This window comes from Anser brachyrhynchus (assembly GCF_964034855.1).
Source record: "Anser brachyrhynchus genome assembly, chromosome: 12".
NCBI classification, from domain to species: domain Eukaryota; kingdom Metazoa; phylum Chordata; class Aves; order Anseriformes; family Anatidae; genus Anser; species Anser brachyrhynchus.
Window position 1 is genome coordinate 881,117 of NC_137707.1, and position 16,169 is coordinate 897,285.

General features: G+C 42.2%; 1 protein-coding gene across 8 annotated transcripts in view; it reads right to left on the reverse strand.

Annotated features, from left to right (window-relative positions):
* ZFHX3 (zinc finger homeobox 3) overlaps positions 1–16,169 on the reverse strand; it is a 618,952-nt gene that overhangs the window by 369,417 nt on the left and 233,366 nt on the right. The gene's annotated exons all lie outside the window — the stretch shown is intronic.

Here is a 16,169-nt window from a genome sequence, read left to right on the forward strand (position 1 = left end):
TTATACTGCTACATCGACAGGAGTTGCTGAGAAGCGACTCGTCAGCTCCTCTTAACTGCTTTGAAATCCAGCTCTACAAATATTCGAGAATTATTGCCCGTATAATACCAGAAAAGCACAAGCTACCACAACACTACGGTATGCTCTACACTTTAAGTGCATGAACCTAAAGTACAGAAGTCTGCTCAAGGCCAAAAAGAAGTCGCAAGGGATAAGAGGAAGCCAAAATCAAATTAGCATTGTTGATCATGATAAAAGTAAGCCGAGGGGTGGGGGGCATCTTAAACGTACAAAATAATCTGCAAAATGGAGTTCAGCTTCAGAAACAGGAATGTCTTTTGTGCATTTCTTTGCTACCCACTCCAGTTAGATGCCGTGCGTTTGCAGGGTCTTGTTTCCAATGCACAGCCGTAGCTGGACTGCAGGAAAGCAACAATGCATCAGTAGCAGAGATTATCCCTGGCCTTAATAAGCTGTTGTTGGCTTTCATAACAACTGCAGCCTAGGACGAGTCACACCGAGCTCAAAGACAATCTTACCAATAGCCTGGAGCAAGGATTATAGAAACAAGAATCCAAGAGGGGGTGGGAGGGAGCAAAAATCCCAAGAAACAGGGGCTAATGTAAAATCGTTTACATATTAACCTTCTTCCCTTCTGACAGTGGTCAAGTTCTGATTCAAAATACAAATTATCTCCAATTACTTCAAAAGAGGCAGTCACAGAGCTGTCACTTAACCTTCACCATCTGTTTGGCTCAAAAGAAAGCTGTACAGCCTGCCACTTTGACCTCATCTTTCTCTTTCCACACTGGACAGGCACCAAAAGAAGAGACGATGGCTTATTGTTCTCCAGAGAAAACCTCGTCCACGGCGGAGCTGGAGGCTGAGGATGCGCGGAGGGGAGGGCAGACTTGCGAGAGGTGACTTAATTTAACTGCTGGGGGGCTGCTCCGCGAGGATGAGTTTGCAGACCTTCCTCGCTCGTTCTGCCGGGCGTCTCCGGAGGTGAGGTTTGTGTAAAAGTGCAGCCTGCCTGCAAGGAGCAGTCACCGCCTAAACAACGGGGTGGGCGAAAAAGGCAGCAGCTGATTCACAGCGGATTCTGGCTTATAGATTTTTGTGAATTTTTCCACCTAGCAGACAGACATACATAGAAAAAGATCAGCTATCTGAGATGTCAAAGGGAAAATAAATCCAGGAAATGAAATCGCTTTCTAGGAAAGAGAGTAGCACAAAATGATTGGGGAAAACAAAACAAAACACAGCACGAAGGTGCACGCTCTGGGCAAGCAAAACTTGGAAGTTCTAAAATATGATCTTATTGTAAGATAAATCAGAGTTCACCACCGCTTTCAGCTGTACAGATAAGACCAAAGCTTCTCTCGAACTGCTTATTAACGTCTGCATATCCCAGCCCTTTCCACGGCTTCAGGGGAAGGCAGGGAGTTTATGGCTCAAAGTCAGCCTAGAAAAGTGGCAGCAGTAAAGCAAGTACAAACCCCCACCAGTGGCCAGTGAGGGACAAGCAGGCTGCCAAAGAATCAGGCTCCTAAACCCAATCTGAAAGTGCAGAGGTGTTGGGAAGAAAAAAATCTGTCAGAGAAAAGAGATTCGGGGGGGGCTGCAGGGCACAGTAATAGGGTGCAAATTTTTGAATACCTCGTGGTTTATGGGCAGTTTCTAATGCTTCTGCCGAGAAACATTACAGCATTTCCACTGGCTCTGATCTTTATTTTCAGTTTTATTACCCACTGCATAACACGTTTCTCTAAGAGAGAAAGAAAGAAAGCAGAGCCCTCTGTAAACAGGAGCAACTCCAACTCCTAAACGTTTCACATAGCGATGTGGTGTAGCAGGAGGATAATTTTGTACGTGGAAGCAGCTCTGAAAACAAACATTTCTGTAGCTGTGCATGCTACACGACACTTCTGGCATCGTTTGGCATGTGGAGGCAGAACCCGTTCTCTTGTCTCACAGCAGTTAACCCAAGGAGAGCACACCACAACGCACGCAGCCAGATGACAGGGGCTGCAAACTTTCCATTTCCATAGCAGATGGGAACAAATCAATTAAGTACACGGCGCTACAGCACTGCTAATAACAAGTACTCGACATACAGTACTGAGTATTCTGCTCGGTGGGAGAAAGGAAAGGCTGCCGCAGAAGGTGCTGAATCAAATAATGATCTCAAGCAAATAGCCTTCTACTCCGCAGAATCTGAATTCCTTTGCTGCCGTTTTTAAAACGCAAACAGAATATCGAGCTCCGTGCGCAGTTCAGAGGGGGCAGAAAAGCTCCCCGCGCTCTCTGTGCTGGAATAGCCTGACAACAGCTGCAGCCACACTGAAATGTTTAATTTTACTTAAAACATTCTCTCAGGCCTATGTATTATTTGAAGTATAATGTACAGAATTATCTAATGAATTCTCAAATCAAATACTCTCATTTTGCTGCAGGCCATTTCCCGAGAACAAACTAAAGGCACACAGGCTTCTTTCTGTGCCTGAATGTTGAATTTAAACAGATGTCCAGTGGACATCAGCTTCTTTCAGATTGCCTCTCCCATTCATTCTTCTGTATCTCTGGCCAGTGCAAACCCCCTTAAATTAAAAACAAACAGAGAATCAAGATAACAAAAAATATGGCAGGACTACCAAGAACAAAAAGGTCTGTCGCAAATCCTGGCTGTCCCTCTGCTGCGGTGAGGGCTGTGGTGACAGTGAGAAAGTTGCCTAGGAACAGCATCTGGCTCTGATTAGGTAACAAGCTGCAGCATCTGCAAACTTGTCAGTGCTCAGCCCACAACAAAGTCCGGCCAGCAGAGCGGTGTTTAAAATGGGAACTAGCTGTTACATTTTATAAGACAAACATTATCTGTTCCCATTGCGGGGAGCCTTTTCATTAAAAGCTGGCTGTAAGAGGAGAAATTAAACGTGCTTGTTACATTTTGCTTTTCATCTCAAAGAAAAAGCCATCCTGTTTTGTCTGTCAGAAGCCTTTTTATTTGTCTTTCCTCTGTGAAATGGTTGTAAGATAACGGTAGTGATTTCACAGCCCACAATAAGCAGCCACTGTGAGCCCTGAGTGCTCTCGTAAGATTTCACCGCATTTCCCTCTGAGTACGAAAAATGAAGTAAAACTTGGAGGCGCGCAGCAAGCCCCGCGGGCCAGGACCCCGGCCCCAGGACGCACCGGGAGGCCACAGCACGTCTCGGCACAAAGCGCGCTTCTCAGCTGACCTTTACTTGCTTGGTTCGATCTCGCAACACGTGAATTAAAATTCACTCATCTCCAAGTATTTATTTATTTACTTCGGCTGTGTACTTGACTAAGACAGATCCCACACTTCGCTGTTTTTTCTTCCCTTCTTTTCTCGGTGTGTTGGAGTTGATCTTTTTCTATGCTCTCTGTGTTACTGAATGACAGCTACAGCCCTCGACGCCTCCGCGGTGATCTGAAATGCATTTATACTGCTCTTTCGAAAAATGAAAAGAGAATACCTTGTGTGCCCTGTATTAGACCAAAGTCCAACATAACTGAGGAAGAACTGAAGAATTATTAAATCTGAAAAGTTAAATTTCTGTCCAACCTGAGTGATTTTCAAACATCTAAGCAAACGCACCGATGAGCACTTCCAAAAAACATTTTCCTGCAAAACTAAGCATTAGTCAAATCAGTACTAGAGACCTGGATAACATTCGCCCCTCTATGCAGTTTTTGAAAAGTGACAGAAAATCCTCTAATTCCACAATTACTCAGTCTGAGCAGTTTGCTTTTGAAAACACTTACCTCGATGCCCCAGCCTGCCTGGGGACCAGCCTGCGTAAGCTTTGAACACGGCTAGCCGTCTGCTGGTGCTTGTCACAGCAAGCGCAGAAATCCGTGAATGGGCAGAAACGAAAAACCAGCCACCGGCCCTCCACAAGGTCTGGGCAGAATGGGAAAATGCTATTTTCCCAAAGCCCAGGGAACTGCAGAACTCCAAAATAAGGACTTCAGGGGGAAAACATAGGTATTACAGGACCTTGCTTTTTTTTTTTTTTTCCCAACCTTGCTATGAAATCTGGCCTATTTATTAGTTGTGAAATACAAGGCACGTTATCAACAATCTTAAGGAAATGGATTGATGTTAAGTGATACTTCAGAATCTGCCCCGTAGCAAAGCTACTGCACCATTACGGAAAGATAAGCAGAAAATCCTTCCTGCAAATAAAGGAGACCTCCCTGATACCCTATAAACCATGCGGCTGATTTTTAAAAGCCACTGACACAATATATGGGCCTGGAAATGTCCCGCTATAGGGCAGCACGCCATCCCTCCTACACACCGAGGCTCACTAAAGAACGACTCCTAACGAGGGTAACTGCCCCGCAACGCCGCCGCAGAAGCCCCGCTCGCACTGGTTTTGTGGCTCACACAAGGAATCCCGGCCGGGCGCCACGCACAGCCCCGGGCCCCCTGGGACGAACCCTCCCGGCGGCAGGCACCGGCCGGGGCTCGGCTCCCCACGGGCTCGGCCTTGGCCCAGCCCCGGGCACGGCGCTCAGCGGCCGCGGCCCCCGGCACGAGGCCCCACGCAGCGCCACGAGCGGCCCCGCCGCCAGCCCCCGCCCGGCCAGGGAACAAGAAATGAAATCCAATCCTGCAGCAGGATCGGGACTGCAAAATTTGGATTTTTTTTTCTTCTTCCTCAGAAAAATGATAGAGGATAGAAAGAGTGTGGTGCTTCGGGCCCTCCCGCTGCTGCGGGAGCGCTGTCTGAGAGGGAGGTGTGAGGAGGACGGGCGCGTGCTGAACAAAGGCACCCAGAAATTAATTTGACAGCAGAGGTAAGGCCCCGCTCCAGACGCGCTCCCACCTCAGGACGTTACTGTGCGCCAGTCCCCCCGCGTCAGGGCCCTGTGGGACGCGAAGCCCCTTCCTCTGCCGGGAGCCGTGAGGAACGTCGCAGCTCGGCCCGGCCGCAGGAGCCGCAGGCGCTTTGACGCCCTCGCACCGCCGGGCCTGGCCGCATGCCTGCTGCCGGCCTCGGGCGCGGCTGTCGTCCGCCAGGAGGCCGAGGGGCGAGGCCGGGCCGTTCGTCGCCTTACCCACAGGGCTTCCACCATCCCGCTTCTCGCTCCAACGCAAAGCAGCGGCTCTTAAAATTCTGAAGTTCTCTCAGCGATAGCTTTATTTCACAAGTGTGACTGCCATTAAAAACTGATAGAGCCAGCATTCCCCGAAACCCATTTTAAGTCCTTGACAAAAGGCTGTGCATTTTAAACGCGACACGGTTTGTCCATTATTCTGATTTATTATTATTTGTATTACAGTAGTACCCAGAGGCCCCTGCCAGGTTCCTTTGTCCAGGGCATTGTACAGAATGCACAGCAACACACTGATCTAAAAAACTTAAATTCAGCCTGAAAGGTTCCAGACCCGTTCCCCGTAGGTTATTTCCTCACTCCATGCGTTAATCATTTTCATCATGCTAGGGGCATTTCCCAAACTCTAATCGTTTTCTGTTTTTTCCCCCACAGAATTAGGATTTGCCCGGCACCTCCAGCTCCAGGTACACCTCTGTGATTAGCCCAGCAACAGGCCAGGAGTCATCGGCGCAAAACTTAGGGCAGGTTTTAAAAAGTATTTTGTGTCCAAGGAAGTGCAAGGGTAATTAGAAGCCTTGAAATAATGTTAACTAGACCGCACCAAACAATTAGTCAAGAGAAGATGACCATTTGTTTTATGTGATTCTCTCTTCAACTGAAAAAAAAAAAAAAAGTAAAAAAGCTGCTCTGAGAAAAAATACCCAAACGTGGTAAACAAATAAAGCAGCTGGATAGGGATATGCAATGTTCATATATATACAAAGGAAAGGTGTGGAGATTGCACACATCATCCTTGAAAGCAAGAGTGAAAATAGCCTCTCCCATCTCTAAAAGCAGCTGGGGATGATTCGCAGTATATTTTTCTATAATAAAATTCCCTTACGTTTCTTTAGTTGGAAAACTCAGTTTATAGGTCAGTTAACAAGTATTAAAACCACAAGAGAACATGAAACGCACCACCTTTTCCTTTTGATCCTTTTCCCTTTTGGATGAATGTTTTGAAGTTTTGAATATAAAATCCCTGAATTTTTGTTATGTTTTATGCCTCCGTGAAGGCATTAAAACAAAAGTTTGTGGGCTGAAGAAATATCCCCTAACTAGCAGGGAATTAAAGAAAGCTGTCCTGCGCTGGCACACCTGTGTGCCAGGTGTGCTGCTGCCCAAGCTCCCAAATGGAACACCTCATTTACAAAACAAATCTGTCCAGAAAATTACCTGCCTCTCTTGATTGCTGCAAATGGTTTTCATCAGCCTGCACTGAACTGTACTGTGTTCTCTCCAAATTTACAGCATTGGGTATAAGAGTCATTGTAGGAGGGAAAGGAATAGAAGCAATGTTTAAAAGCCATTAAATAAATAGAGGGTCCCCGTCGAGCATGGTCAGTGCCTTGGGTGTCCATTCGTTAAGGTAGTTCCCTGCTGAGCACGCTGCATAACCCACCACCAAGCACAGAATTGGCTTGGCTTAAAGGTTTTAAAGGCCCTGTTCTCTTGCAGGATGCTTCGGTTTTGAAATCTATCAAAGGAATCTCAAAACAAATTACATGGTAAATTATTATCTCTGTTCTGGCCTCCTCTCTACACCCCACTGTTCAGCATGAATGACGATGGGAGAGCCGCTTGTGAAAGCCTGCAAGATAAGCAGATTACAGAATGTCAGGTGCCTCGGGCTACTCTAAATTTCACAGCCAAACTTCGCTGGCCGAATCAGTTCATCTCACTAATATGGGTCACAGGCTATTTCAATTAATGCACCTCTAATGACTAACATTTGTTCCTTAATGCGAAAGGAATAAATACAGAGATACACAAAGCAGCAAAATCAAGCAAAATCCCTCCCATGCTTCTCATCAGTACCACTGTGTTTAGTTTCTCTAACCAACTAACAGGAATGGAGAAAACAGGCTTGCAAGGAATATAGAATTTCTTTCAGAAAGAAACCTTTTATGTAGCTTTCCTATCATTACCAACTGCATTTCTGGCAGCTTTCAGTGTCCTCTAGATCCCTGTGTACTGAATAACAAGACCTGATATGAAAACAGAATGCAGAAAACAAATTAGCATTTTGAAAATAAAAAGCATGGCTTTTAATCCTATTAAGATCGTGGCTTTTTTTTTTTTTTTTTTTTTTTAAGTTCCCTGAAAGATATACTGATGTTTCCATTAACATAAATGCTGAAATCAGCATTTCCTTTGAAAGAAGTTGTTAATATTTGGAAATGGTAGGATTTCCAATCCTAGATTTGATTGTTATTCTATGCTACCCTGCAAGTGCCAAGGTCATGGGGAGATTCACCTGCACACTGAGCTAAATGAATGCACTCGGCCACAATACATGTATAATTTAACATTCTCCTCTCAAGTACCACCATGCATTCCTAAAAATATTTTATTACAATAACAAATTGGTTTCAAAATCATGCATTATGTATTCTGAAATTAGGTCTGCCAATGAAACCCGTATATACAAACATACAAGCAACCATACAGGACAGCATGAACACAGAAATTATAGGTTCTAGAAGAGCTGAAAGGAACAATTAATTCTTCCTGCAACTCCAGAAAGTCCTTTTTTATTACTTTAGTCTGTATACTTAAAAAGAAGAAAACAATCAGTTGCTGTGAAATGTATTTAGTAATCAAATAGCAGGTCTTTTTCTATGTGTCTTTATAAAAATAAAAGGTTTAACTGCAAAGTGCACGGTATATTAAAACATACATTGAGGAGTTCATTTCTTATTGGTAGGGTTCGGAAAAATAATAAAAAGCTTCTCAAATATTTAAAAGAGTATTAGTTAAATTGCAAAACTTCACCATTATAGTATTTTAAATGTTTGTTGGTTTTGTGTTGATTTTTTTTCCCTTCAGATCAAGCTCCTCCAATATTTAATGTGAATTCATGAAAAAACTTACGGTAAAATCTTGATAAATAAAAGTAGCCCTTTGCAATTTCTTTTTCAGTTATTTAGCCGGAGAGTTAAAAAATTCATAATATTGCTGAATTTTCAGTAGCAAATGCTGTAACGTTAATGCACTTTCATGATAGATGCTTGTTTCTGATTTGTGAGCTTCATTTTAAGTTAAATATACATTGATAAAGCATCCTTTTACAGCCCAAGTATTCCTTTTTCTCATGCAAAATAAGCATGTTTCTTGGTCAACTGACATTTTGTTAAAATGGACTTGAGGTAGCTATTTATGAATAATTAAGATTAAAATGTTTCTATGATTCCCTCAATGCTTTTTTTTATTTTAAAACATTTATATCATGTCAAAAAGGACTTATTCTTCCAAAGGTAACTTTCCATTAAAATAATGGAGAAAATGACATTTCTAATTTTGATAATAGCCCTGAGTTCTTAACTAAAGTCAAAGCCTTTTCCTGAAGAAGCATGACATTTTTTAGGATTGATACCATTATGTGAATTCCTTGTAACGGTGTTAAAATACTTCAAGTATTTAAAACATGACAAATAAGATCAACTAAATTCCTATTTAAAAACAGCAGCCCTGACTAAGCCTCTCAAACTATATTTTGTACTACGCATTTCACTCTATAATATTTATTTGTTTTTCTGTTATTTACGGTAAGAAAAAGGGGCTGACAGATATTACCATTAATTATACTTCGTTCAGTTTTAAACTTCAAGAAACATTCTCACTAGCAACTCGCAAATGTATGTCCAGATTGGACATTTGTTATTTCATTTTTATATCAAGAAGCAAACATGCAAAATATTCTGAAAGACTGTTTTGCAACAGGAAAGACAGATGAGATCAAAGACTTTAAATTACTTCTAGGAGTTTTTAATTCAGTAAATATTTCATAAAATTAAAACCCTTCCATTCTCCTTTTTGAATACAACTGCAAACGTTGCACTCAGAAAGTATTTCTCTGTAATTTCGTTTAGATGTTCTGATATGACTAGACATACAGCTTTTTCAGTAGCAAAATTATGAGAAATAATTATCTCTAATCAGTATTTTCTGGAAATGGTAAACGTTAGCAGCTTAATTTGTGATTTCTTAAAAAGCCTTTTGTATCACTATTTAGACTGACACATTGAAGCTTTGCTTTTAAAGCAATAATTAAGAAATTGTTGACAGAAATTAAATGTCACTGACAATTTTAAACAATTGTAAATGTTCTTCCCCCTTTCTTTCCTGAGGTTGAGAATGACAAAAAGGGAAATCTAAACTGCCACTTAGAAAGGGGAACAAGAAAGGGGAACAAGAGTTTCTGGATTTTTTTATTATTATTGTTATATTTTTTTTTGGTAGCAAAGATGTGATTCATATAAGTAATAAGCAAACCCTATGCTATGGATTTTTAAATGCCCCGGCTTGTAATCTAGAGGTTAAATGATTAAACCCATTTCTGCACTTTTCAGTTTAACTGCAGATATGTTTCCTCGAATTTAGCTGTGGGCAATTTTAAGCTGAATACGAACTGCTCTTTTATTTGTTATTAAAGTCCGTTGCTATCTTTCAGAACTGTTTGTTACACATATCTGAACACATACACATATTTAGAAAATACACTGAAATAAAAAACAAGATTATAAAAATTGGATATTCTACATTAAAAATCAGCATTCATTACTGCAAGGTAATTTGCTTAACGAAAATTATAAATGGCAATACATTAGTACACCGTTAAATACAATCATTATTTTTCTTGCTGCATTTTAAGTACCGAACCAAACAAAAATATTTTCCAAACATTGCATGGAACCATCAAAAACCCAGGAACTTCAAAGGCAGCGGCTGGGGGCTCTCCGCTCAGAGCAGCAGGATGAGCACAGCAAATGCTTCCTGATGAGGTGCAGCCAAGTGGGCAGGGACGGGGGCTGCCTGCCTCGGCCAGGAGCACAGCCTCGGGACTGGAAGAGCCCTTTCAAAGCGACCCGCACTTAGAAAGGCATGGATGTGGGAAGTTTGAAAAAGCATGCAGGAGATAAAAGATGCACTACAGCTTTCCTTCTCGATTGCTAATTACTCCTCATCAAAAAGGTAGGGCTGCCTGGGCAGGAGTATCACAGTTGTGCTCTGCTGCACTGCTCATCGTGAATGTTTTGTTATTTTGAATTCAATAATTCAGGTTAAAAGGCAACAGATACTGTATCAGTTTGCAGATCCTCTGCACAGCTTACTGGCTGGCAAAAAAAAAAAATCTGAAAGCCACAAGGAAAGAAGGTTTCTACATATTTTTTCCCATTCAGGCTCCTGGAACTGGCTGGCGAGCTGTACGACACTGAACAAAAACGTACAGGCTCGTAACAGGATTAAAGACAGGGGAAGAAAACACAAATCAAAAGCACACTGGTGTTTTCCAGCACAGTTTTGTTGTGCCCTCCACGTAGCTGCACCCAGCACGACGTACCGCCGCGCTCAGCAGGCGCCCGCGCGCAGCACCCACCTGCCCAGCACCGCGCTTCCCGGGCACCGCCTCTGGGCTTGGCCCCCAGATCCTCCCTCACATTCGCTTTCTGTTAAACGCTGATATATTAATTAATTATTTCTCTGGGGTGTTGGAAGTACACTGACCAACATTTGTGGTTTGAATGGAAAAGCGGCATTGACCCCTGAGAACTTCAATTTCCCCTCACTATCAGAAATTCGGTCCCACGGAAGTTGGTAGCGGACAGAGGCTCTCTGAGCTGGCTTCCCTCACGTCTCCGGTTTGTAGGACGCTGCTTTCCTACGGCACCCTAAATCCCACTGCTGCCTTGGGCTGCCACACATCGCCACACGGCAGGTAGCGAACCCTCTGCTTACGTTATTTGGAAGCCAAAGCCGATTTCTCCTGAACCAAACTGCAACAACACACACAGGCTGCTGACCAGTCGTCGGGGCTGGGCTGTCCAGATGGGCAATGCCAGTTCGCCCAGTTCACCGCACAACATAAAGCCACCAGCATGAGAACAAAAACCCCACATACGTATACACGTCCTTCGTGCAAACACCCAGCTTGGACCAAAAGAAAATCAGATGAGGATCCCCACCAGGGAGGAACACCTGACACAACTACAACAGCTCAAGCCAGATTTCAGCTTTCGCCACGTAAAGCCCACAGGAGCTCAGACCATCACGCAGGGCAGGTAGTGCGGGCCCGATGCTGGGGCTCTCGGTGCCGGGCAGACACGCGTCCTGCAGCCCACCCCGAGAGCCATCGGGTGCTCCTGCATGTCCCCACAACAGGGAAACCAGGAGAAGGCCAGGCGGCCGTGCTGGTCAGCATGGCAGCTCGTCTAAGACCTTAAGGAAAAGTCCGGTTGGCAGCAGCCCTCTTCCAAGCTGAATCCAGACTAAGATCGATTTACATTTTTGGGTATTGAGAGTAGTAAGGAGGTACAGTTCTATCCATGTGCCTAACTACCCCAAACACATCATGGGAGTGATACTGGACTGGCATTTTGATAGTCAGAGCTCTAAAAATAAATAAATTAAAAGCAAATCTGTTCATTTGTTACAAATCTATTTTTTTGTAGCAGCATGTGAAAATAAACAAAAAAGGACTTAAAGCCTGTTTTCAAGAGATAAGATTCACTAAGATAAGAATGTGAAAGTGTGGTACCTAAAGAAGTTATAGGAAGACAGTGTCCACAGAAAGGTTTCATCCTATGTTAAAAATGCAGATGGCTTTAGTTTCCTCGAAATTTAGTAAATCCTTTAAACCATACTAATTCCTTCTCGCTGTCATTTATGCCTTACCTTCCCCCTCCCCTACCACTAGAAAACAATCTGCTGTTTAATAAAGACTTAGCCGTTCATTTATCTTTTAATTTTTATTCACAGCTATACAATTTTTTTAAACTTTTTTTGCTTCCATCAATGTTCTTCCAACACACACAATCAGAAAGTGAGATATATCATTTGTGTACTAACAGTAAAGAGGAAGCAGAAAGGTTTCTTGTTGCACCATGTTTTTACACAAACCTTACACAACAGCTGGTAGGACAAACTAAACCTGAAGGGGCTGGAGGCCCTTCCAGTCACCCTGAAGGAGGTGCAGAAGTTTGCTGTTGTTTGACGTGGTTTTCATCTCCAGATCATCTCTGGAAACTTCTTTCTCAGGATATTAGTTGAGGAAAGTTTGCTTCCTTCTTTTCATTTCAGAACCACTAGCTCTTGTGTTTGATGTGTTTTGGGTGAAATGTCAGGCAATTATGGTGATGTACTTGCTTTTATATTACCCTCTCTCTTCCCTTGATGGCTTTTAAAAACACACGTATCCCTTATTTTCTCCCCTGCCCTTGTGTGAGCAGGAGATCACCTCTGGCACAGGTGAATGGAGGGCAGACACAGCCATATCTCATCCTCCCAGAGAGACTCCATGGCTACAGTAAATCCAAAGTGCAGTAATTCTGAAAATGATCACATGCATTTTAAATAGCAATTTAGAGTGATTCTGCTGCACATCCCTCAGTAGGACCCACACCAAATTACTTTCGTTTTACTGTTTCTTTTATATGTTTATTGGGGTTGATTCATTACACAGCACAGAGTCTATAGGAACAAGCCATTTTTCAGCGTAACAGGTTTACAGTAAAATTAGATTATAGTTTTATAAATCCCTAGGAAAAAAAAAACATATTCCATATGTGCAGGAAAGGAATATATTGCCCACAGTGTCCTTCTTTATAAGGGATAGCTACTCTTTGAGATCCCCCTTTCTTCAGCAGCACAGTTAAAGAGCCTTTTTGCTGACAAACTATTGGCATGTGGTTGCCATTACATCTTCCTTTGTCCTCTTCAGTGTATTTATTTAGTCCCCTGAGGTCCTTTCCTCTTCCGAAAAGGAAGGCCTGAGAGACTTGATTAGATGCTACTGCTATTGTCCAGGACAATCTATGGGCTAGCAGACAGATGTTTCTGCTAGTCGTGATCTCCATCATCTCTGGGCCTGGAACCCAGATATCTCATTTCCTACAGCCAAGATGCAGGACAACAGAGATGGAGTGAAGGAAAGCATGAATCTAGTCTGAAAAGAACACTTTTAGACTGAATGAGGTACACCACCCACAAAGACAGAGAGAACAAGACCTTGGGAAACCATGGCTCTTCTTTTTTCCCCCGTTTTAAAGAAACATGGTGTTTTCTCTTGGCGTTGTTAAAAAACAATTCCCATTTAAGCAGTGACAGGCAGGGCTCTGTAATCTGTACATACAATTTAATCCTTCAAAGAATCAGCAGAACCCACATCAATCAAGCCTTCATCAACTTGTAAAAACAATATTTTGATTCAATCAGATTCAAAGCCCCGAAATTCCCAGCTAATTAATGCAGGGTCACTCAGAGGCTGTGAAGCAATGGCTAGCAGAGTGGTCAAATATTTACCCCTCAACACAGTAGACATTAAGACAACCAAAGGACCTGAGGAGTGGGCAAGAATAGATAATGTGACTCTCGCTGCAGCAGGTTTCATTCACTACAAGTATTTGGATAAAGAATTATTACAAAGCAGAGAAAAAAAAGAAACTGAAGCCTCTGCCATAAGCAGCATTCTCACATCCTGCTTAAGGGCTGTTAAATGGGCAGTGACCCAGGCAACATCCTCCTCATTTTTTGGTTTTTAACGTGCATGTCTCCAGACAGTTGAGTTGTTTTGGTTACAGCCCTTCCTTAGAGCATTCACAATAAATTACATTATAAGAACACAGACAGCAAAAAATTACTGAAGAGTCCAAGCCATAAGGACCTTTTGGCCTACTTTGTATTCCTAGAAATGTGTCTTGAATTCCGTTTGTTCCTCTAAATATTCCTAAAACACAACCCTGCCATTCAGTACACTCTGTGCACATTTCCAAACCCCATGAGGACATTTCCAAACCTCAGCGGGGTGCCTGCGCGTGCTGCACATGCGTCTGCCGAGGCCTGCGTCCCGAGGTGATTATTTGGAATTCATCTGACGCAGTTTTCAGCTCTGCCTTATAAAAAATATTTTTGTATGTTCCACTCCAAAGCTAAAATTTCACTGATTCTTTTAAAATGCATTCATTAAAACAGTCATAACCTGTTAATGCATAATATATATAATCATATATATATGCGTACATGGGGCCTGTATGCAGCTGAGTGCATTCTTTGACCTCGCGTGTATGTGTAAAGAGACATAATATACACCCACTGTGTGTGTGCATGACAGAAGCTGAAAGACTGTATGTCAGGGAGAAATAAGAATATATCTGAGCGCAGGGTCTCCATGACACCTGATCACTTAAAAAAACAAATCTTTCTTGAGAGAGATTTTTACGTTTCCCGGCAGAGAGGGATTCTGAAAAGCAACTCCTGCAAGTGCTGCACACTCACACCCATTTATCCATTGCTAATGGCAGCTTCAGTGGAAATACTTTCTATCACAGACCGTATCATATCTTTTCAGGACACAACCACTGGAACAGATACTCCAAAAAAATACAGGCATATGACTTGCTGCAAAAAACAATGGAGCAGATTTCACCTTGCCTTTCAAGATTCCTTTTGGGTTACTGTGCTTTTTTCATATTTATGTATTTTTGCATGTGCTACACGAGGGACAGAAATTGATTATATTTTGCATTATGTTGCTATGGCTTTTGCTTCTGTGTTCAAATTCATCATACTGAGATACGTATTCTGGATAGATAGACTTTTGATTAATGACTATGCAATTAAAACGTGCTCTTCCTTCCACAAGAAAGTTTTCAAAAAGTTTAAGAGCAACTATTTAATAATTCACAATTTTTACATTGCCTGTTTTTTGAGACAGCTTGAGAAGGCATTATAGACCCAGATGAATTATTAAAAAGCCATTTTGTAGAACCCATGCTGATGGCATTTCACTGGAATGCCCATCAGTGCCTGGGTACACCAAAGTGTATTTTAGAAGGATGCCCTCTCCAAGACTACTGTAGTACTAATAAGTAGTAATAACAACAGTGATAATTAGAAAGAAAAAGATAGAGATCTGGATAATGCCTCCTGAAAAGAATATTTCAAGAAATCACCACTAATCTTTTCCTAATCTTACTCTCATCTGCATAGGAAAGACCAGACAAATAACCCTGGGCTGAAGGAGGAGTTACCTGTTTTCAGACAGATGTCTTGAAATGGAGAGAGAAAAATTATCACTTAAAATGTTAAGCATAAAAACCAAGATTAAAGCATCTCCTCTCTACATTACATTACTACTACTCAACATCATAAAACAGTATGTGAAATCTTATTTGCTTTCCTGGACTACTGTGATTTCCTAGACTACCGCTCTGATTCTCAAGCACTACTACAGTCTTGGAGTGTGGGGGATCCTAAATTTATTCAGACCTTAAACCTTGTGACCACATATGTCATTCTTGCACTGGGTTGACCTTTTCAGCAGACAGGTCATTCTGACACAGAAAAGAAAAAAGAAACAGCCACCTGCTCCATAGTAGGAACTGGGGGCTACACGCGCTGTATTGGAGATAGTAAAAAAAAAATAAATGCAGAAATGAATGCATTGCTAAAAAACTGCATTGTTATCAGTTTCCCTCTATACTCAACCTGGAAAAAAAAAAATGCAAACTGCTCAATTTACTAGAGACAGAGAAATTCTGGGATAGAAGCAGTATCCCATTTATTTTTTCAAAGAACAAATACACTGTGGAATACTGCCTTTTCCCAGCGGTTACACCGACTGGTATTTTCAGGCTGAAGGGTTACTGCAGGCTCCAAGTCAGGGCACCACTTGTATTCCCCGTCTGGCTTTCCAGGTTATGCGGCTGACAGGGATTTTCAAAGGAGATGCCGCAACTGTAAATTCAGTTGGTGACAGGCAAGCATGAGATGAATACTTTCTATGCATCCACCTTTATAATTTGCACTCTACAGGTTTCCTTCAGTCAGGTATTTGAATAGGAAAATTATAAAAACATTTTCTAAATCTGTGCCATTGAGGAAAGATAATAAACTAAGCAAAACGACTGAAAAATTTCTTTACAAAATTGAGAGCTTTATTTTGTCTCCTTTAATTTGCCAAATTGCAGAATTGCAGCTGGTAAAAGAAGAAAGCACTGATTAACGTTAGAGGCTCTATTCCCACACTACTGATTCTTTGC